Here is a 16,009-nt window from a genome sequence, read left to right on the forward strand (position 1 = left end):
AAGCACGTAATTTAAGGAAAAAAACTTCAGCAGTAGCTTTGTTCGATGCCGATTTTAGGAGTTGACTTATTCTAAATGGTTGCAAATACCAGGTTAATCCTAAGGAGCCCATAGATTAAGGACCTCAACCAAATCTATAAGAATCTGATAAGTATCAATCCCACGCTTGTGCAAACCTTATGATGCTCTGGACCTGGGCCATGACTCCCACGCAATTCAAACAAATGTGACCTTTTTCCAATCATTTCGTTTCCAGTTATAGGAGTTTAAAACTCCAACAAAAATCGAGTTGACTTATTTAGTCCACGCCTATATCGTCTATATACGGAAAACCGTCTCTGGAAGTCATCGGCGTTAACACTATGACGTTACATAGGCATATTAATTTAGACGGTCAATTTTTGTTTCTAGGGCCACATATATCGTAAATTATGCTGTAGCCTCAACGACTACAAGACGTCAGTACCTCTAAAGAATGGTCCCGTTAGATTATTTTAATCTGCAATCGAAGTTATGAACAAGAGAAACGGATTTGATTGGAACTGACCGACTTCCTAGCTCTTCAAAGTGCATTTCTTCGAACTTCAATGGTGAGAAAGCCATTGTTTTACTGTACTTTGCTTCCATAGGCGAGCTAAGCCCGTACCTATCAAAGCGATGTCCGGCTTCATGCATATTGCCCTAACTCTGACTTCAGAAAATCATGCAAGCTATAGTTATTGGAAAAAACAGTCACAATCAACAAAAAACCATTTGCAGCATTACAGGTTCGATTGTATTTTTACAAAAGCTTAATGTTTCAATAACAATTCAATCCCGCCTGTCTCCGCTTCACCTAATGATATATTTATGATCGAAAACGAATTGGACCGTAAACGATGATGCCAAAATGATGATAAAATTGTTTTTGAAGAAAAGATTTTGCGCAACGTATTTTCAACGGCATGTACAGAATTGTCTAGTTATGAGTAAATCTCTGTAGTCCATTGTGGAATCGGTGTTTATCGATGCAAGCTCAAAGGATTCGAAGCTCGGAAACGACAGTTTCGTTAGCTCTTGCATTAATTCCTTGAATTCTACCTAGCTGAATGCAGGAGTTTTGTTATGATACGTTCTGTTTCATCCGGGATACACGAATAAGCATAGTTGAAATCAGTAAGGCGACTAGTTTATAGCCAGATCATGTCTAACATTAAATTTTCCGGTCCATCGAATGCCCGCCCACGGAACGATAAGAGACATCGTGGGGTTCGTACGGTTGTCTCCACACAGTTTTTGTACGACCTTTTCCTATAGTGTAGATAAAACACTTGTTGTTCGAATGAATCATTGACCATCCGCTTGTAAATCAACTCCGAATATAACGGGCTGCCCGTTCAATGAGGCATGCTACAGAGATGATTCGTTGGTACACTTTCGGATCGGCGCTAAAATAATGAGTTATACTTGATCTGCATCTTCATCGCGCTTCGAATTGACCCGGCAAATACGAACAAAATACTATACACTACCGTCTATAGTGTAATATTATTTTTTTATAGCAAAACAGTTCGGTGCATAGGTGTCTTGCATCGCGTCTAGTAGGCGAAAGTAGTCGGAGTTAACGTCAATAGCGTTTGCGTCTCATTTGCGCGTCATTTAGACATACCTGTTTATCTCATTCTGAGTATATAATATTGCACTATATGCAACACGGTGCATGGGTGACCAGTTGAGCGTCACGTTGACCGTGTACCACTCGGCGTCAGCTTTGAACCACTGTTTTATTTTCTAGATACAAAGTTCTCTAGCTTCTTTCTTGACCTTAATATCTATAACTTTACTGGCATTTTACTAACTATACAATATTCGGTTCAATAATCTCAGTTGAGCTACTGCTTTGTCTTGAAGCTCTGCCTCGTATAATACTTGCTCGTTGTACACGGATATTACCACAACTGGCAGCATATTGAAACCTGCGAAGAACTACGGATATTGCAGCAGTGGCAGAAATCGCGTGAGAACTTTTTGCCAGGCCTATAAATTCAGCCAGAACCTACAGTGTTCAGAACTAGCGATAAGCGATAACAACAGTGCGGCTGAATACGTTTACATAAAATGCACTGCGTGGCGGGTGTCAGCAACAAGGGCCAGCTTTCCGTTATTTCTACGCTACTAATAAATATGCGTCACAAATTATATGCTGTCATAAATATAACAGACAATATTCTATAACAATAACGACATCATCTCATGTGTATTTAGGCAAAGTGTTGTTTAGAGAAATTCATTTATTAGTAATTAACGACATTCGCGTCATGTCTATATTTTGTAGGCGCTAAGTTTGTATATGAGTTTTTTTTTTTTGTTCTAGTGACAGCTTTTCTATTTAGCGCGTCAGACGAACATTCTATCCTGGCATAGTAAAGCGAACCGTGGATCTGCCAGATTTGAAATTGTTCTGCGTTTTCGAAATACGTCGAAGTGCTGTCACTAGCTAAGGACGCGGGCATTTTGAGCGCACACACACCTTCTTGATTACTTAACGACTGTATTCATCTGCTAACATTACATTGCTATAAACGTCTAAATAGAAAAGTAAATTATTGTGGCGGCCATTAGAAGAAATGCTCGCATTGGAAATGTGTGCGCCGGCACGAAAGACTTAGCAACCAACGTTTACTCGATTCGAGAAAAGTGTCTGTTTTAGGTTGTTTCAACACAACATTCCTATACGATTATACGGATTTCAGTATACTTTGCAAAAGATTGCACAAAATTGCCCTGTATCACTTTGCGTTGACTCGCAAAGCTGCCTCTGTGAAAGTTACCACTTGTAAGTTGTTCTCAATCAATTTCTCTCACAATTTGCACTGTGGACGTGGATTAGCCGTGCGGTTGTATTTATTACCATTATGAAACAGCTGGTTTTCGATGAGCCCGATTTTTGAGGCGAATGGTATTTGTAGAAGCTTTTTTTCCTTTGCTTGAATCAGTTAAAGTCGTATCCATGTCTTAGATATGTAGAATTATTCATTCATTCATTCATTGAAATCTGAAACGTTTTCTGCCTGATCTCAACCGAGCGTGACTCTTTCCTTGATCCGGGATTCACTATCGTCTGTTTAGGTTTTGCCGGTCCTCGTTTACAGGTCACATCTAGCGATCTTTTGATTCTCCGAACAGTATTGAACTTCAACTTTTCAACAGGCATTTTTACACTAGAAAAGACAAAAAAAAAAAAAAAAAAAGCATTACAAAAATCTCCAGTGAACCGATATAGCAGTGTAACTCGAACGAAGTTGCAGGCTTAGTCTAATGTAAAATTTAATGAAATACAAGTCTAAAACGAGCCAAATTATTTGTCTGTTTTTATTCTCATTTTTCTCCCATAAATAGCCTGGAAAATGACGGTATCGGTTGAACACAAAGGATATGATATAATTAATAACGGATAAGAAACAATATGCAAGGTATATTATGCTCTTATTTTTTCGGCGTAAGATATTGCTTTGAGGTACATGCATATGTACACTGCATACAACCGTGTCAATGTGCGTGATTTAGCTAGCGGACGATTTCCTATGACAAATATAAGAAGTAACAAGTTTTCGCAGTTGTATATTTACAAGAATAATGTGGCATTGATAGGTAGAAAAGAAACATTAACGACCCTTAGTTCATTGAAGAGCTCGGACGGTAAAGCGATACGAGCTTAAGTGGACGTCTATCTTTTTCTTCGTTGTAAATTGAGCAACATACTATAAGGAGCCTGTTGCCAGTAGTCTCCAATACGGCCTACGAATCGGCACGAAATGCTCAACTGTAATTACCACCAGCTTATCGGAGCAGAAGAACAACAACCGATTCTTCGGTAAAATAAATAGTTGCTTAGAATACAAGGATCGTCTAAAGGCGTTGGCCTCCCATTTACAAAATCCTCCTAGCACATATCCCCACGATGATGAAAGTCGACGGCATGCGATTTTGCGTGTGCCAGAAGAGCGCTTAGCGCCGTTTATAAGGTAAAGCATTCCAAGTAATACTCAGTCCTAAACAAACAGGCGTTATCAATTTGTTTACCTGTCTGGGTCAATTGCAAACTGAAGGAAAACGCGGACCTCGAAACCGCTGGTCCGTTGTTACTCGACGCGACTATAGTCGATGACCATTAAGCTTTGCATTCTAAACGAAGGCATATTTTAGCAATATAACTACCATTGATTAGACTAATCTGACTCACTTTTAGCTCGACTGCGTATAAAAGTCACACACTTTTTACTTTTTAGAAAAACGCAGAGCGTTCAAATAAGGACATGCACTTATATTGGCCGAAATATTATCCTCGTTGCGTATACCCATATCCAAGTTTTCAGGTGGCCCCGCTCATTTCCTACAAGCGACTAACTCTCGAGTCTTCAGGTTTTATCAGGTCATCGACATACTTCGTTACTGTTTGCTCTAGCACGACGTCTTCAAACCGAGCGTATTCACACTGGCCCCCGTCATCAACTACGTGATCTAAAACGTATACTCATATACTATTAAGCCGCCGCTGTCAAATGGTTTCTTTGATTTTTTCAGATAGCTCTCAGTAGCGGGCCGATGCTATTGAATTCAATCACCTGGAGGCATTTCGAGCGTACTTATAATTAGCCACGTAACAACTGAAAAGCTGAACTGTGTGACACACACGTTACCGATAACTACGAGCAGAAATGTTTTTCTCTCAAAAGTCAACGATAGTAAAAATGCCATTGATACATAGGCGTTGGGTACACAGAGGCTGGCACAAAATAACGCATTCACAATCATTCTCGTTCAAAAAAACAGACCATAGCGTTGTCCTACAAAGCTGAAATTTCTCCAAAGAAAAGCGTCACCGGTAGCAGCTATGTTTACACGCACGTCCTGAGAGAAGGGCGCTGCATGCTAACAAGTTTATTGCCTTCTGCTAGGGACACCTACAGATTATACACAACATTGCCGTATGCGTTTGTATGCTCTTACATATATATATATATATAACACCGGTGCGCAGAACTGTCAAGCGCAAACGAACATTTTTCTACTTTTTACTCATTCGATTTCTGTTTCCAATTTTCTTCATTCAAGTACTTCGACTGACAGCTAACGATCTTGTCAAGACGCACACTTCCCAACAGCGAAGGAGTAACCGTCGCGGCACCAACATCAAGCCTTCTTTTTACCTAACTGCTGCTTCACGGATCACAAAAGGTGCCGTCGCCTTACTTCAGACCTGTCAAGATTCTCTCCATTGCTGCATTCACATATCACATCTCACTAAAATCTTTGCCTATTTTGTTCCCAATTCTGCATATGCTTCCGCTTGCTCGATAAAATTTTAACGAGAACTCAGGCTTATTCGTCGAAACAGGGTCGACACTAGTAGGACATGCACGTTGCAGCTGCTTATGACGTCATTCAACGGCCGAACAGCAACTGGTGGACTGTCGACGTTTTGCCAAAACACACGCACACACAAAGCGAGAAATATCTCCAACGTTGTTCCGGAGGCTTTGATTCTCCCAAAGCCAGGCCATGGGCCTGGGCCGTAAGTTGCGTTCGGAGGTTTTCTTTTGCTTGCTGTTGACTCGAGTTCTTTCCTCGTCGCTTGTCAAGAAAGAAGGACGGAACAGCAGGCTTCTTTTCCGGCGACTGACAGATCCCCTCCTGTGGTAAATCCGATGTGCTGCTGCCGCCTGCGTAGGCTGCATTTCTGCGTGCGTCGTTTCCTCTCTTCCGTAGCCATCGTCGCTTTATAGTCCTATCATGCTCGTAGTAGCCCATCTACCAAGAAGCGCCGGTGCACTGCGGAGCAACAGCTGCTCGTAGAGACAGCGTGCTTCTTCGCGTACTCAACAAGAAGTGACACAAAAGAAAGAAACAGATAGGTCATAAGACAAAGTCGAATACACTACACCACATGGAAAAGACACCTCCGAAGCTGGTGGTGGCGTCTCGGTCGCAGACATCAAGTATCAAAGGGAACTTGAACATTTCACATCGTCACCCTGATTTCCACACAACTTTATCCCTACGAGCCGACGCGTACCAATATAAATTGAATGCTTTTTCTGTGCGAAGTAGCAGCTAAACTGAAATCAGAAGCAAAAAACCTGCTTAAGATGGTTCTTTTATCCCTATTTTACCTTATTGCTGTCGAGGCAAAGCAAATTATTGCGCCGGAAATAATATAAACACATACCTCCTTTCAAATTTAATGACGCACGCAAGTTATAGTAACGTATATATAGTAACGTAGAATATGTGTACAGTATAATAAAGGAAGATTCAGAATTCATAGGATGAATCGATGTTTTGTGGCCTCAGTAGAGAGTCGAGTTATTTTTTGTACACGATGTTACATCTGATAGAATTTTCCAATTGCTTCACCAAAAAATCTCCTTTTACTAATGAGTTGAAAAGAACGCGTGGGGGGTCAACACGTTTTATGAGATGGCATATGGTCAATACATAACATTTTAACACCATAAGACGCCATTGGTCAACTGATAATACCGGAGGAGCGTCCGACAGAATTTCAGCGTTGTTCACGCATGTGGTTTGGCGCGCTGATTCAAAGTGACGACCCTCTAAAAAAATAGTGAAATTGTTCCATTTTAATATTTCTCTTTTGAGACGATTGATTTGCTCACAAGTGCCCAATCTGTTCATGAATAATTTCAACGTTTGCTCAATGCAAACAAACAATTTTCAGCTTATTTGTTATACGGTACAGAGCATTCACAAGTAGTAGCTTCGCTTACAAGCGACCTATGATGTAACATTAATCTAGTTCCCTGTGATTCAGAGGAGCAACACAGCTCCCAAGTAACGTATAGCACTCGGACCTGTTCTATAATGTGTTGTTTCGTTTACTTACCTTGAGACAATGTTGCGCATAGAGCTATTATTAATATTCTGTGAAGTATATTGTAGGGTGCTGACAGCCGATAAATAAAAAATAGTGTCCAAAAACGGGCTGTCATGACGTCGGCCGTATGATCGCTTGCTGCCCGGCGCGACATGGCCGCTGGCGGCCCTGTTGCCCTGCAGCAGCTGCGACAATCTTTACTATCAATTGTGTCCGTTGGTGCCGTTCTTGCTTGCAGCAGCCGCAGCTGTTTTGACGGCGACGTCGAGAACGCTTAGTCACCACAGTGTAACAAGTCATATCCGTTGGTCACTACATCACCACAGTATCCATCACACACAACAGCACTGCCCACTATCACCATGTCAGAGACGAGCACACCGTATACGCAGAAAAAAAAAAACGGATAACACGGTCAGTAAACTTTACATATAGTAGCTGCAGCAGATATATTTTACTACTGCAGGGAGGTTGGGGGGTGAATAACACCTACTATATCATGCAGCTGCTTCGCGTTGCTCTCGCTTTTCCAATACACGACGACGCAGAATCACTAAATCTGTTCCTTATTTCACATGTGATCCACACCATAAGAACTAAACAACAAACCCCAATAGGCTCAAGATCCTTGAAGAATTATCGTACCGTTGTTATTTTATAACAGTGATTACTTCTGCACACTCGACATTCTCACTGGCTTCTAGCTTTCTGGGGAGAAAGCACTTTTTGCTGAAACATTGCATGACACGCGAAAAGCACACACCGTTTCCTTTACGATAGTAGAAATTTCAAGGGGGATCACGTGCTTGCCAGCACTACGTTGAGCGACCCAAGGCCGCACCCGACGTGACCTTTCCGTCGGATCTTTGTGTCGAATCTGACTTGTCGACCCATCGAGCTCACTAAGCCCTGGCGAACTCCCTTTCATGACGAAGGGTAAGGACCTTTGCAATCGACCCTTTCCCAATATACCCGAACGTGAAGTTCGACGACACGCGCGCCTAAAAAGGGACACTCATAGAAGGCCCAGTGGCGCCCCCTGGCAGTGCGCTGTTGAATCGTCGATTTTCCTGAGCTTTTTTTGCTTCGAGTGTAAGGAAGAAAGGTTACTGTGGGCACAGGGGGTTGAAGATAATTCTCCCTGTTTCCTGTTCTTGTCGAAGTAGGCGGAGAAGCGTCGTTACTCGGCGGCACAAGAAAAGGGCACTTGTTAGACGGAGGAGCTGGAGGCCAGTGCACTCAAAGTGCTTTACCTGAACAATCACTGAAGATGCTGGGAAAATACAAAGCAATTAGACACCTCTTGGTTTGCTCGTTGTGTGGTGAGTCACAATAACTTAGTGAAGTACAGTAGAACCTTAGTATGAACATATATTAAATAGCAAGCGAATTGTATCGTGTTTAAAGATGGTTTATCGTATCGTATAATGACGCGAATATTCTATTCAAGACACAGTGGGCGCTACATGATGAAATCTGATGTGCAACACCCGGTCTTGGATATCTGGACTATTAAACGGGTATTTATTTCTTTCTAAGAATGTTGACTGGAAAGTATTGCACACCCATAGCAGCGTGCAAATCCAGGATCGACGGCCCCCTGGCCGCCTAAAGATCGGTTTCCCTTTAATTCCACTCAGCACTCACAAATAAAATGCTGAATTTCACGCGTTCAATCACTAATGGAATCAAGTACTCCTCGCTCAGATTTCCTGCTTAATCCCCTTGATGAATAATAACCATATTAGAAACATGTGGCGTGGCATAAGTTCGGAAGTGGTCATAAATACACTTTGTCTCGTATTGGAGGGTACCAGCCATTTGAAGAAGCAATAATTAATGGCACTATCGAACGTACCGTTTGAAGTACCTCTTTGTAAGGCTAGTACATGTTTAATTGTAAGAAAGAGAGGACAAACAGATGGAATAAAGAAAATGTAAAAAAAACTAGTAAGCATCCTGCAATGAAAACAAGTTCTGAACGGTGAAAAGTGAAGAAAGCCTATAATATGTGTAAATTAAGAACAGGATCGTTACAAATGGACAAATGTGCTTTATTCCTTATATTACTGTATACTGTACATAGATATTATAAATAGAAATTTTGACAGTAAATACACGAAACTTAAGTTAGTAGCTTTAAAAAATGACCGTGGGTAATTGTAAAACGTTCGTCTCGGTTACAAGACCTGAGCACTTTGCGAATCATGGCTGTATGATGACCTATCAGACGGCACAAATGGAACACAACTTTCTCGGGTGTCGTTCAGCGAGCATATGAGAGACTACCAGGAGAGAATTCAAGACAGAGCTGTCTAAGCGTTTCTGACCGAAGGAGGCCGGATCGCCTAGAAACTTCTTTTACCATTATTAGAAAGTGGGAGAATTGTACTACCAATACGTGAGAGCCAACCGGCCACTATTAATTTAGCGGATGGATTGAGTTTCAATTCAATGTACTTCTGACTAAAGTCCAAGAGACTGAGGAATCAGTTGCTTTACTAAATGTACTTCTGGCAGCTTAAGTTAATCCTTACGCGGAGTTGGTTCGCTTACTTCAAGATGATACACCGTATAACTCTGACACCGCTGTTCGAAAACGCAGTCAACTTCTTGTTACCGACATACTGATCTAAGGCATGTCGACACTAGCTACTTGCAGGTAAGAGCTGCTATTATTAAGTTTTGGTATCTTCAGCTGTGTTAACACTGGCAGACCTGAATGCGATGCTGAAGCACGTCACTAGGATTCGCCAACCTGTTTGTCCGTCAGAAACAATGTTAGGTCTAGGGGGATTGACCTTGACACGTCATCTAATCAGTCCCCGGTGCAAGCTCGCGGTAATCGCATTATGGAAAAGATAGAAAGTTAATGGGTTTACTTTAAAAAAACAATACCAAAATGGTCTTACGGGAGTTACTACCAATACTTTAACAATCAGCCAAGGACCTTTTCTATCTGTCACTAGAGCCATTCAAGAGTAGAGTAAATTGTTATTTTCTAAATAGCATAATATTTCTGGAAAGGAATTACGACTGGACAACCTACCTTCAAGCTAAGAAGCACATAAATAAGGGAAACTGCCACAGAAGCTCATTAACGTACAACTAATTAGAATCGTAGCATGCAAGCATGGTAGTGTAGTGTTCAAGGTACGAGGATTTTGGTGGTTTTCGAAGGCAATATTGACGATTCAGGTTCCTCAGGGAATCCCTTTGGCGACCATTCGGCATATTCTGTCAGTCCAGGGAGGTCAACCCCGGGGTGATACGCTACCGTAACTGGATGGAACATACAACGTGAGAAAACATTGGCCGCGGAATAGGCCTACTTAATATAATATACGTATGAAGGAAGAGTCTCGCCTTGTCAGTTAAGAGTTTCAACAACCTTGTCATACCAAAACATGAATATTTAGTGTATAATTACATCAGGTAACTTGGACATAGTATGTTCTACCACGTGTAGTCAAATAGTGGCAGTAAAATATTAATAGTGTGCTATATTGTATCTGATCTTACGATCCACTGAAAGTGCATTGTATTGTCTGCGTCCCACACATAAGCTAACTACCATATTTCCGATGAACTACCTTCGCAGACTCGTTCAAAAAGTTCTATGATGTGCCAGCTGTTCTGATGTCCTGAGACATACACACGTAATAGAACCAGTGTACAAGAAAGCTGAATATTTGTCGCCGCAGATGAATACCACCTCAATAGATGATTCCAATTTTACGTTTGACGCTGCAGTGAAGCACTGCTTCAAACAACTGGCTCTCATTAGCACAAAATGAAGTGTGTACATTCGGTACTTTGCTAAACTTCGCCTATGTTATTTGCTTGGAACGTTTTATCATAATTTGCCTAATGTGTACCTTTTTCTACCGAATATGACCTTACGCTTTCTGTTAAATTGTAAAGTAATTACTGCATTATTTCACTCGGCTTTACCAAAATAGCTACTCTCAGCACAAAACGCATTGTGTTTTTTAGTAGGCCAATACGTTATCACTGCACTATCACGAGGACTGCTGTTACTACTTAGAGCCTATATGCAGGCCTTAAGTGGGCTTTAAGTCAGGCCGCTTGGCTTTCTCGGCGCCATATGACAAGGACAATAGCAAACAGTATTCAGACTTAATATGTATCACACACCTACCGACATTTATTTCTGTGTTATATTCGAATCAATATCTTCATTATCTGCAATCGATAAATCGAAATAAATGTCCGGAAAGGGAATATATTAAACCTGGAAAAGGCTAAATAATGTCTCAGGTACGAGCGTGGAAGTTCTCTAATAAATTAAAATTTACTCAATTACAAAAATGTATTTATAGACGATGCCTTCCTATTTGCTTAGAGTCGAAATCGTAAAAGTTAACTTGCTTCACTCAGTGAGATGGATTTCAAGTTTACGTCTGGTCGGATATGTTTGTTTAACAACACGGAAGCTTAAAATTCGCCATTTAGAGCAAACAGTACACTCTGAACATACTAAAAGGTAGCGCCAAAAATAAATTCAAAATGGAGAAACTACCATCTTTGTAGGATGGTTCCACTCGCTGCTTTGTAGAAATAGAAAAAGGTATTTTTCAGGTCAATTTATAGCCTCAATTTCAAACATTTAAAGATATATAAAATGTTACGTTCATATTCACGTCAGTAATTTCGTATTGTACTGTGACACCTCGTACGTAAAATGAACACAGAGCTTATGAGCTCGTCTGGAACTGCTAACTTGTGGAGTAAAACTGCAAGTGCCCTCAACTCACAAGTTTACCGCCCCTTGACGCAGTTTAACGTGGCGCCATATGCTCGCCCCCATATGTTAATCCCTTAAGATGCAAAGCACTGGGTTTCTACCATATTCCAGACGCTTAACTCCCGGCTCGGCACGTTTGCATTCTTATATCCATGTGTTCGACTGAATGATATAGACATCTCTGATTTGATCTTTTTTAGCTAGACGCACAGCATCTTTACGCAGTTGCGTAAATATTCCCATATTCGTATGCACGGCTGGTTAACTCTACTGTCGTCGCCCTTCAAGATCGCGTGGCCCTTCTTAATCTGTCCATATCTTTTTCATATCCCTACCTTTCTCTCGCTCGTTCTACCTCGCCTCACATTTATTTCCATCGAAAATCGGCTACGATCGAACGAAGCCAACAGATCCGAAATCAGAAATCGTGCGCGTGCCTTTGCTAAGCCTCCTTCTTGGCACCTCCTCACGATTCACACCCGATTCGTCCTCTCGCTGCGTCACTTTCTTTTGGGCTCTTCTCACATCTCTTGATACACACACAGAGAACCCGACCAGTCGCCTTCGTTTGTGTATGTTTGAATATAGTGCGCATAGCAAGTAGATATATTCCGAGCGATATGGTACATCTAGTCGCCACTCCCCAGACAGTTTTCAACTGCCAAAGATATAGCGTGTCTTATATAAGATGTCTATATGAAAAGAGAACGCCAAAGTTGAGTGCATAGTTTGAAGAAGCCTAGGGGGTTGGACGAGGCTATACGTCACTGCAACTTTCGCCTCCGATGCCGTCAATAACATTCCTATCTGCTGCGTGAAGCAGCGTTGGGCTCCCAAAACTGAGACTAGATATTCGACGAGACACATAGGTCACGTTCGAAAGGAGGGGTGAGAGGAGCGTACTAGAAGAAGGAAAGTGTATGATAGACGAAGAAAAAAGAAAGCACTAGTGAGGATCGACGTGCAAATAAGTTTAGGCATGCTTTATTCTGTCGGTTTGGCCCCAGAGTTGACGTCACCCGAATATCCGGCCGCGCTCCTTCGAGAAGGGGAGCACTTCTGGGACTAGTAAAGGAAAAAAAATCCGTCGACTAAAGAATCGCACGCTTTTGAAGCTTGTACAGGGATTGTGGCGATTCCAGCGTGCTCCGGCAACAGCAGCGCCACCAGTTTTCGTGACAAACACAGCACGTAAATCGCGGGTGGACTCTTGGCCGTCCACTTCTCAATCCTCCAAAGCAAACGGAACGGTTTATGCAAAAGGCAACAAGGAAGATGGAGAAGCAGGCAATAAAAGACACTGAGATGAGCAAAGCGCTCGTGACGGCGGCAACTCATGAGCCAATGATGGAACACAGTAGCAGCAAGCATAAACAGGGCCCAGAATCGAGACGAAGACCCCTTAAGGAAAAAGGGGGAAAAAGAAAAAGTTTGGAAAAGAACGTTCTGCTTCTCCAAAGTACGGAATATCCTCATTTCTCGAACGAATTCAAAAAATGAAGATGAGATTGAAGAGATAAAACTTATTTTTGGGTTTTTGCTCAGGCAAGAAAACTAGACCAAACAGAGGCATAACAGCAACAGAGAGTTTCAGAAGCAATCGGCTACCGTTCGAACGAGTAGCTGACGAATCCGAGACTAAGCGGGGCGTCGAGACAGAGTCCTTAAAAAAAAGTGAGGTGGTCGGAGTCAGAGGGACCCACAAAGAGAATCTGCCCATCCCAGATTCCTGCTCCGACGTCGGCATAAGTAGTTTGCATAGCTATGTAGTATAAAGAAAAAGAGTCTACAGAATCTGTCTGAGAGCACGTCATTGCGATGAAATATAGTGACGCGATGGCAGACCCTTTTGGAATAGGAAACATTACATACAAGTTGAAAATTCAATATGTCGTTGCCGTTGTTGAATTACGAACGCGCATTCTCCTCTCCCGGCGGCTTTAGACGTCTTGGAAACTTGGCAGATGCGTGAGTTTTAAGACGATATATTGCACAACGCGATTGAAGCTCTCTCTCTCTCTCTCTCTCTCTCTCTCTCTCTCTCTCTCTCTCTCTCTCTCTTTCTTTCTTTCTGAACTTACTTTGCGGATCGCGGTCTGGTGAATGATGCAGTTCCAAAGGAGAACTGTATCTCACAGGGTAAAAATTGCAACAGATACGTTTGAAAGCCTTAATAGTATTAAAAAAATGCACGTGTACGTAAAAGACACGTTCATCTCAATCACGTATGCTTCACCACCCTTATTAATCCAAGCCTAATATCTATTAGTCAAATGTTCGGTACACAGACAAGCCGCAACATTAAAATAGTATTTTTTTTTTGAGAAAAGATAGGGAAAAATATGTTTGCTAACCAGATATTGGATGCTGGGTTTCACTGATTTAATGACCTGTAGGTTTTAATTATTTAATACTGGTTTAAATATAGAGGTCAATGTTTTACCCGTGAGCCCGGACATACGCTCCAGAACTCCGTAAAGTTCTTATTTATGTACTATCTGTATATGATTTAATCATTGTTCAGAGCTTTTATGGGTTAAACCTTCAAAAAGCTATAAAGGTTTACAATCGTTACACATGGTCTCGTCCTCAAAAGGGAACGAATGCCGCATGATATTCTTGCGGATGCAAACGCTGTAAATGCAGTTTCTATGTGTTCGGTTAGTACTCCACTGCTGAGAGGCTACACAAACGACAGTTGGGTCTATTGAGCATACCGATTTCAGTGGGTACTAGTAACACGAACATTGATGCTGTCATCACAAACCCTGAATTCTTTTTCCCCCGTTTCAGTTGAATAGAAAAAGAGATTTTACTGCTTGAACTCATATATAGTTCATAGTCAACTTCTAAAATACAACGCTCGTTGCCTGACTGATACGTAGTTGCCACGTGACTGTTGGAAAAGTATATATGTTTAAAAATAAGTGTCAGACTTAAAGCCATGATTTGGAAGCAATTCTGGAAAAAATACCGAAAACCGCGCCGTTTCGAAACCAATACGCTTTTTATGATTCTTCTCTTATGATTCCACTCTCTTTTACACATATTTTCGTGATAAATTGCCCTATGTTTTAAAATGTTTGCTTTTATTTACCCAGTTTTATTTAAAAATCGATTGCTACAATGCCAAAAGGTATAATTATTTTTTATAGTAGATTTTTCTAGGTCCTCACTAAAATCCCATTGCTTTTATTGGCTCAGAAAAATTCATAATCATTTACTTTGTCAAGTTAAAACCATAGGCTATGTCTAGTTCCTCTTCTACAAATTGAAGCATAAAAAATTACGTGTCAACGAAGTCGTTTAGCAGGCGCAGGTCAGCTCTCATTCTCAGAAAAACATTCTTTGAAGTAGCTGTGGTTTTTGGGCTTCCTGTGTTTTTAGATTCAATGTAAAAATACTGAACGAACATAGTCATGGAAATTTTTTAATAAATCCGTCGGCAATCATAGGTATTAAGCACATCTAACGTTTCTGAGGCCGACACCAATGATGTATACCTATTGTATGCATGGTCATGCGTTAGGCTAGCCCGTTTACAGTAAAACTACGATGAACCTTTTATAAGATAATATCTGGCTACGGCTTTAAAGGCTATTACAAGATATATGGGACTCCTTTAAGGAAGCGGAAATCTCACTTGTATAAGCATATATGGAACGGCTTGCAAAGCTTAAAATCGTAAGCGAAGCTGGACCAGGGTGCTATACAAAACAAAAATGCGTTCCGGAATATTCAAGACCCCCCAACAAACAATATCACACAGCTCAGTACGGTCCACTCGATTCATAATATCTCCTGCAGTTTTCTTCGACAGTTGCTTCTTTATACTCTTACCGTGTATGTATCCGTATGTGTGTATGTAGCTGATGCAGTTATGCATTGGCTAACATACACATTCTCGGTAAGAATTTCAGTACGCGCTCCTGCAGCAATTCTCTCTTGTTACTGGGGAAGCGCGGTACCATTTCCTAGTATTCTTATAAGAAACCGCTTAATAAAGGGGCCCGTGTTCTTTTTTCGAAACACCATAGTTTAACCGTCTGAACCCATCCTTCATGGCAGAGGGGGTGAAAAAACAACAATAAAGGTAGTCGGTAACACGGTAATTATACTGCCAGGCAAAAGCGCCGGTTGCTGGACATGAACCGGTTCTACTTTACGGCTAGATCATACGAATGAAACAGCTCTAACCTGGGTGCTCATTCTCCGCCCAACTGTCTACCGGATTGATTCCTCTAGCTTTGTTGCCTCCTTACAGAAGCAAGCCATCTCAATCCTACCGATCAACCCGCCAATCGTTTGCCCACTCTTCCTTTATGTTGCTGATCTTAATCCGTAGAACTTTACGTGGACCGCGC

The 16,009-nt window shown here is 41.5% G+C and overlaps 1 long non-coding RNA gene across 1 annotated transcript; it reads right to left on the bottom strand.

The window, feature by feature from the left end:
* Nucleotides 1-2,235: 2,235 nt before the first annotated feature.
* LOC147752547 (uncharacterized) lies at nt 2,236-7,729 on the bottom strand. The gene is made up of 2 exons (XR_015313741.1): nt 6,887-7,729; nt 2,236-3,200 (listed from the first exon to the last, which is right to left on the bottom strand). It is a non-coding gene; the product is annotated as an uncharacterized LOC147752547 (long non-coding RNA).
* Nucleotides 7,730-16,009: the final 8,280 nt, after the last annotated feature.

This window comes from Varroa jacobsoni, unplaced genomic scaffold (genome assembly GCF_002532875.2).
Source record: "Varroa jacobsoni isolate VJ856 unplaced genomic scaffold, vjacob_1.0 scaffold_1169, whole genome shotgun sequence".
Lineage (NCBI taxonomy): Eukaryota > Metazoa > Arthropoda > Arachnida > Mesostigmata > Varroidae > Varroa > Varroa jacobsoni.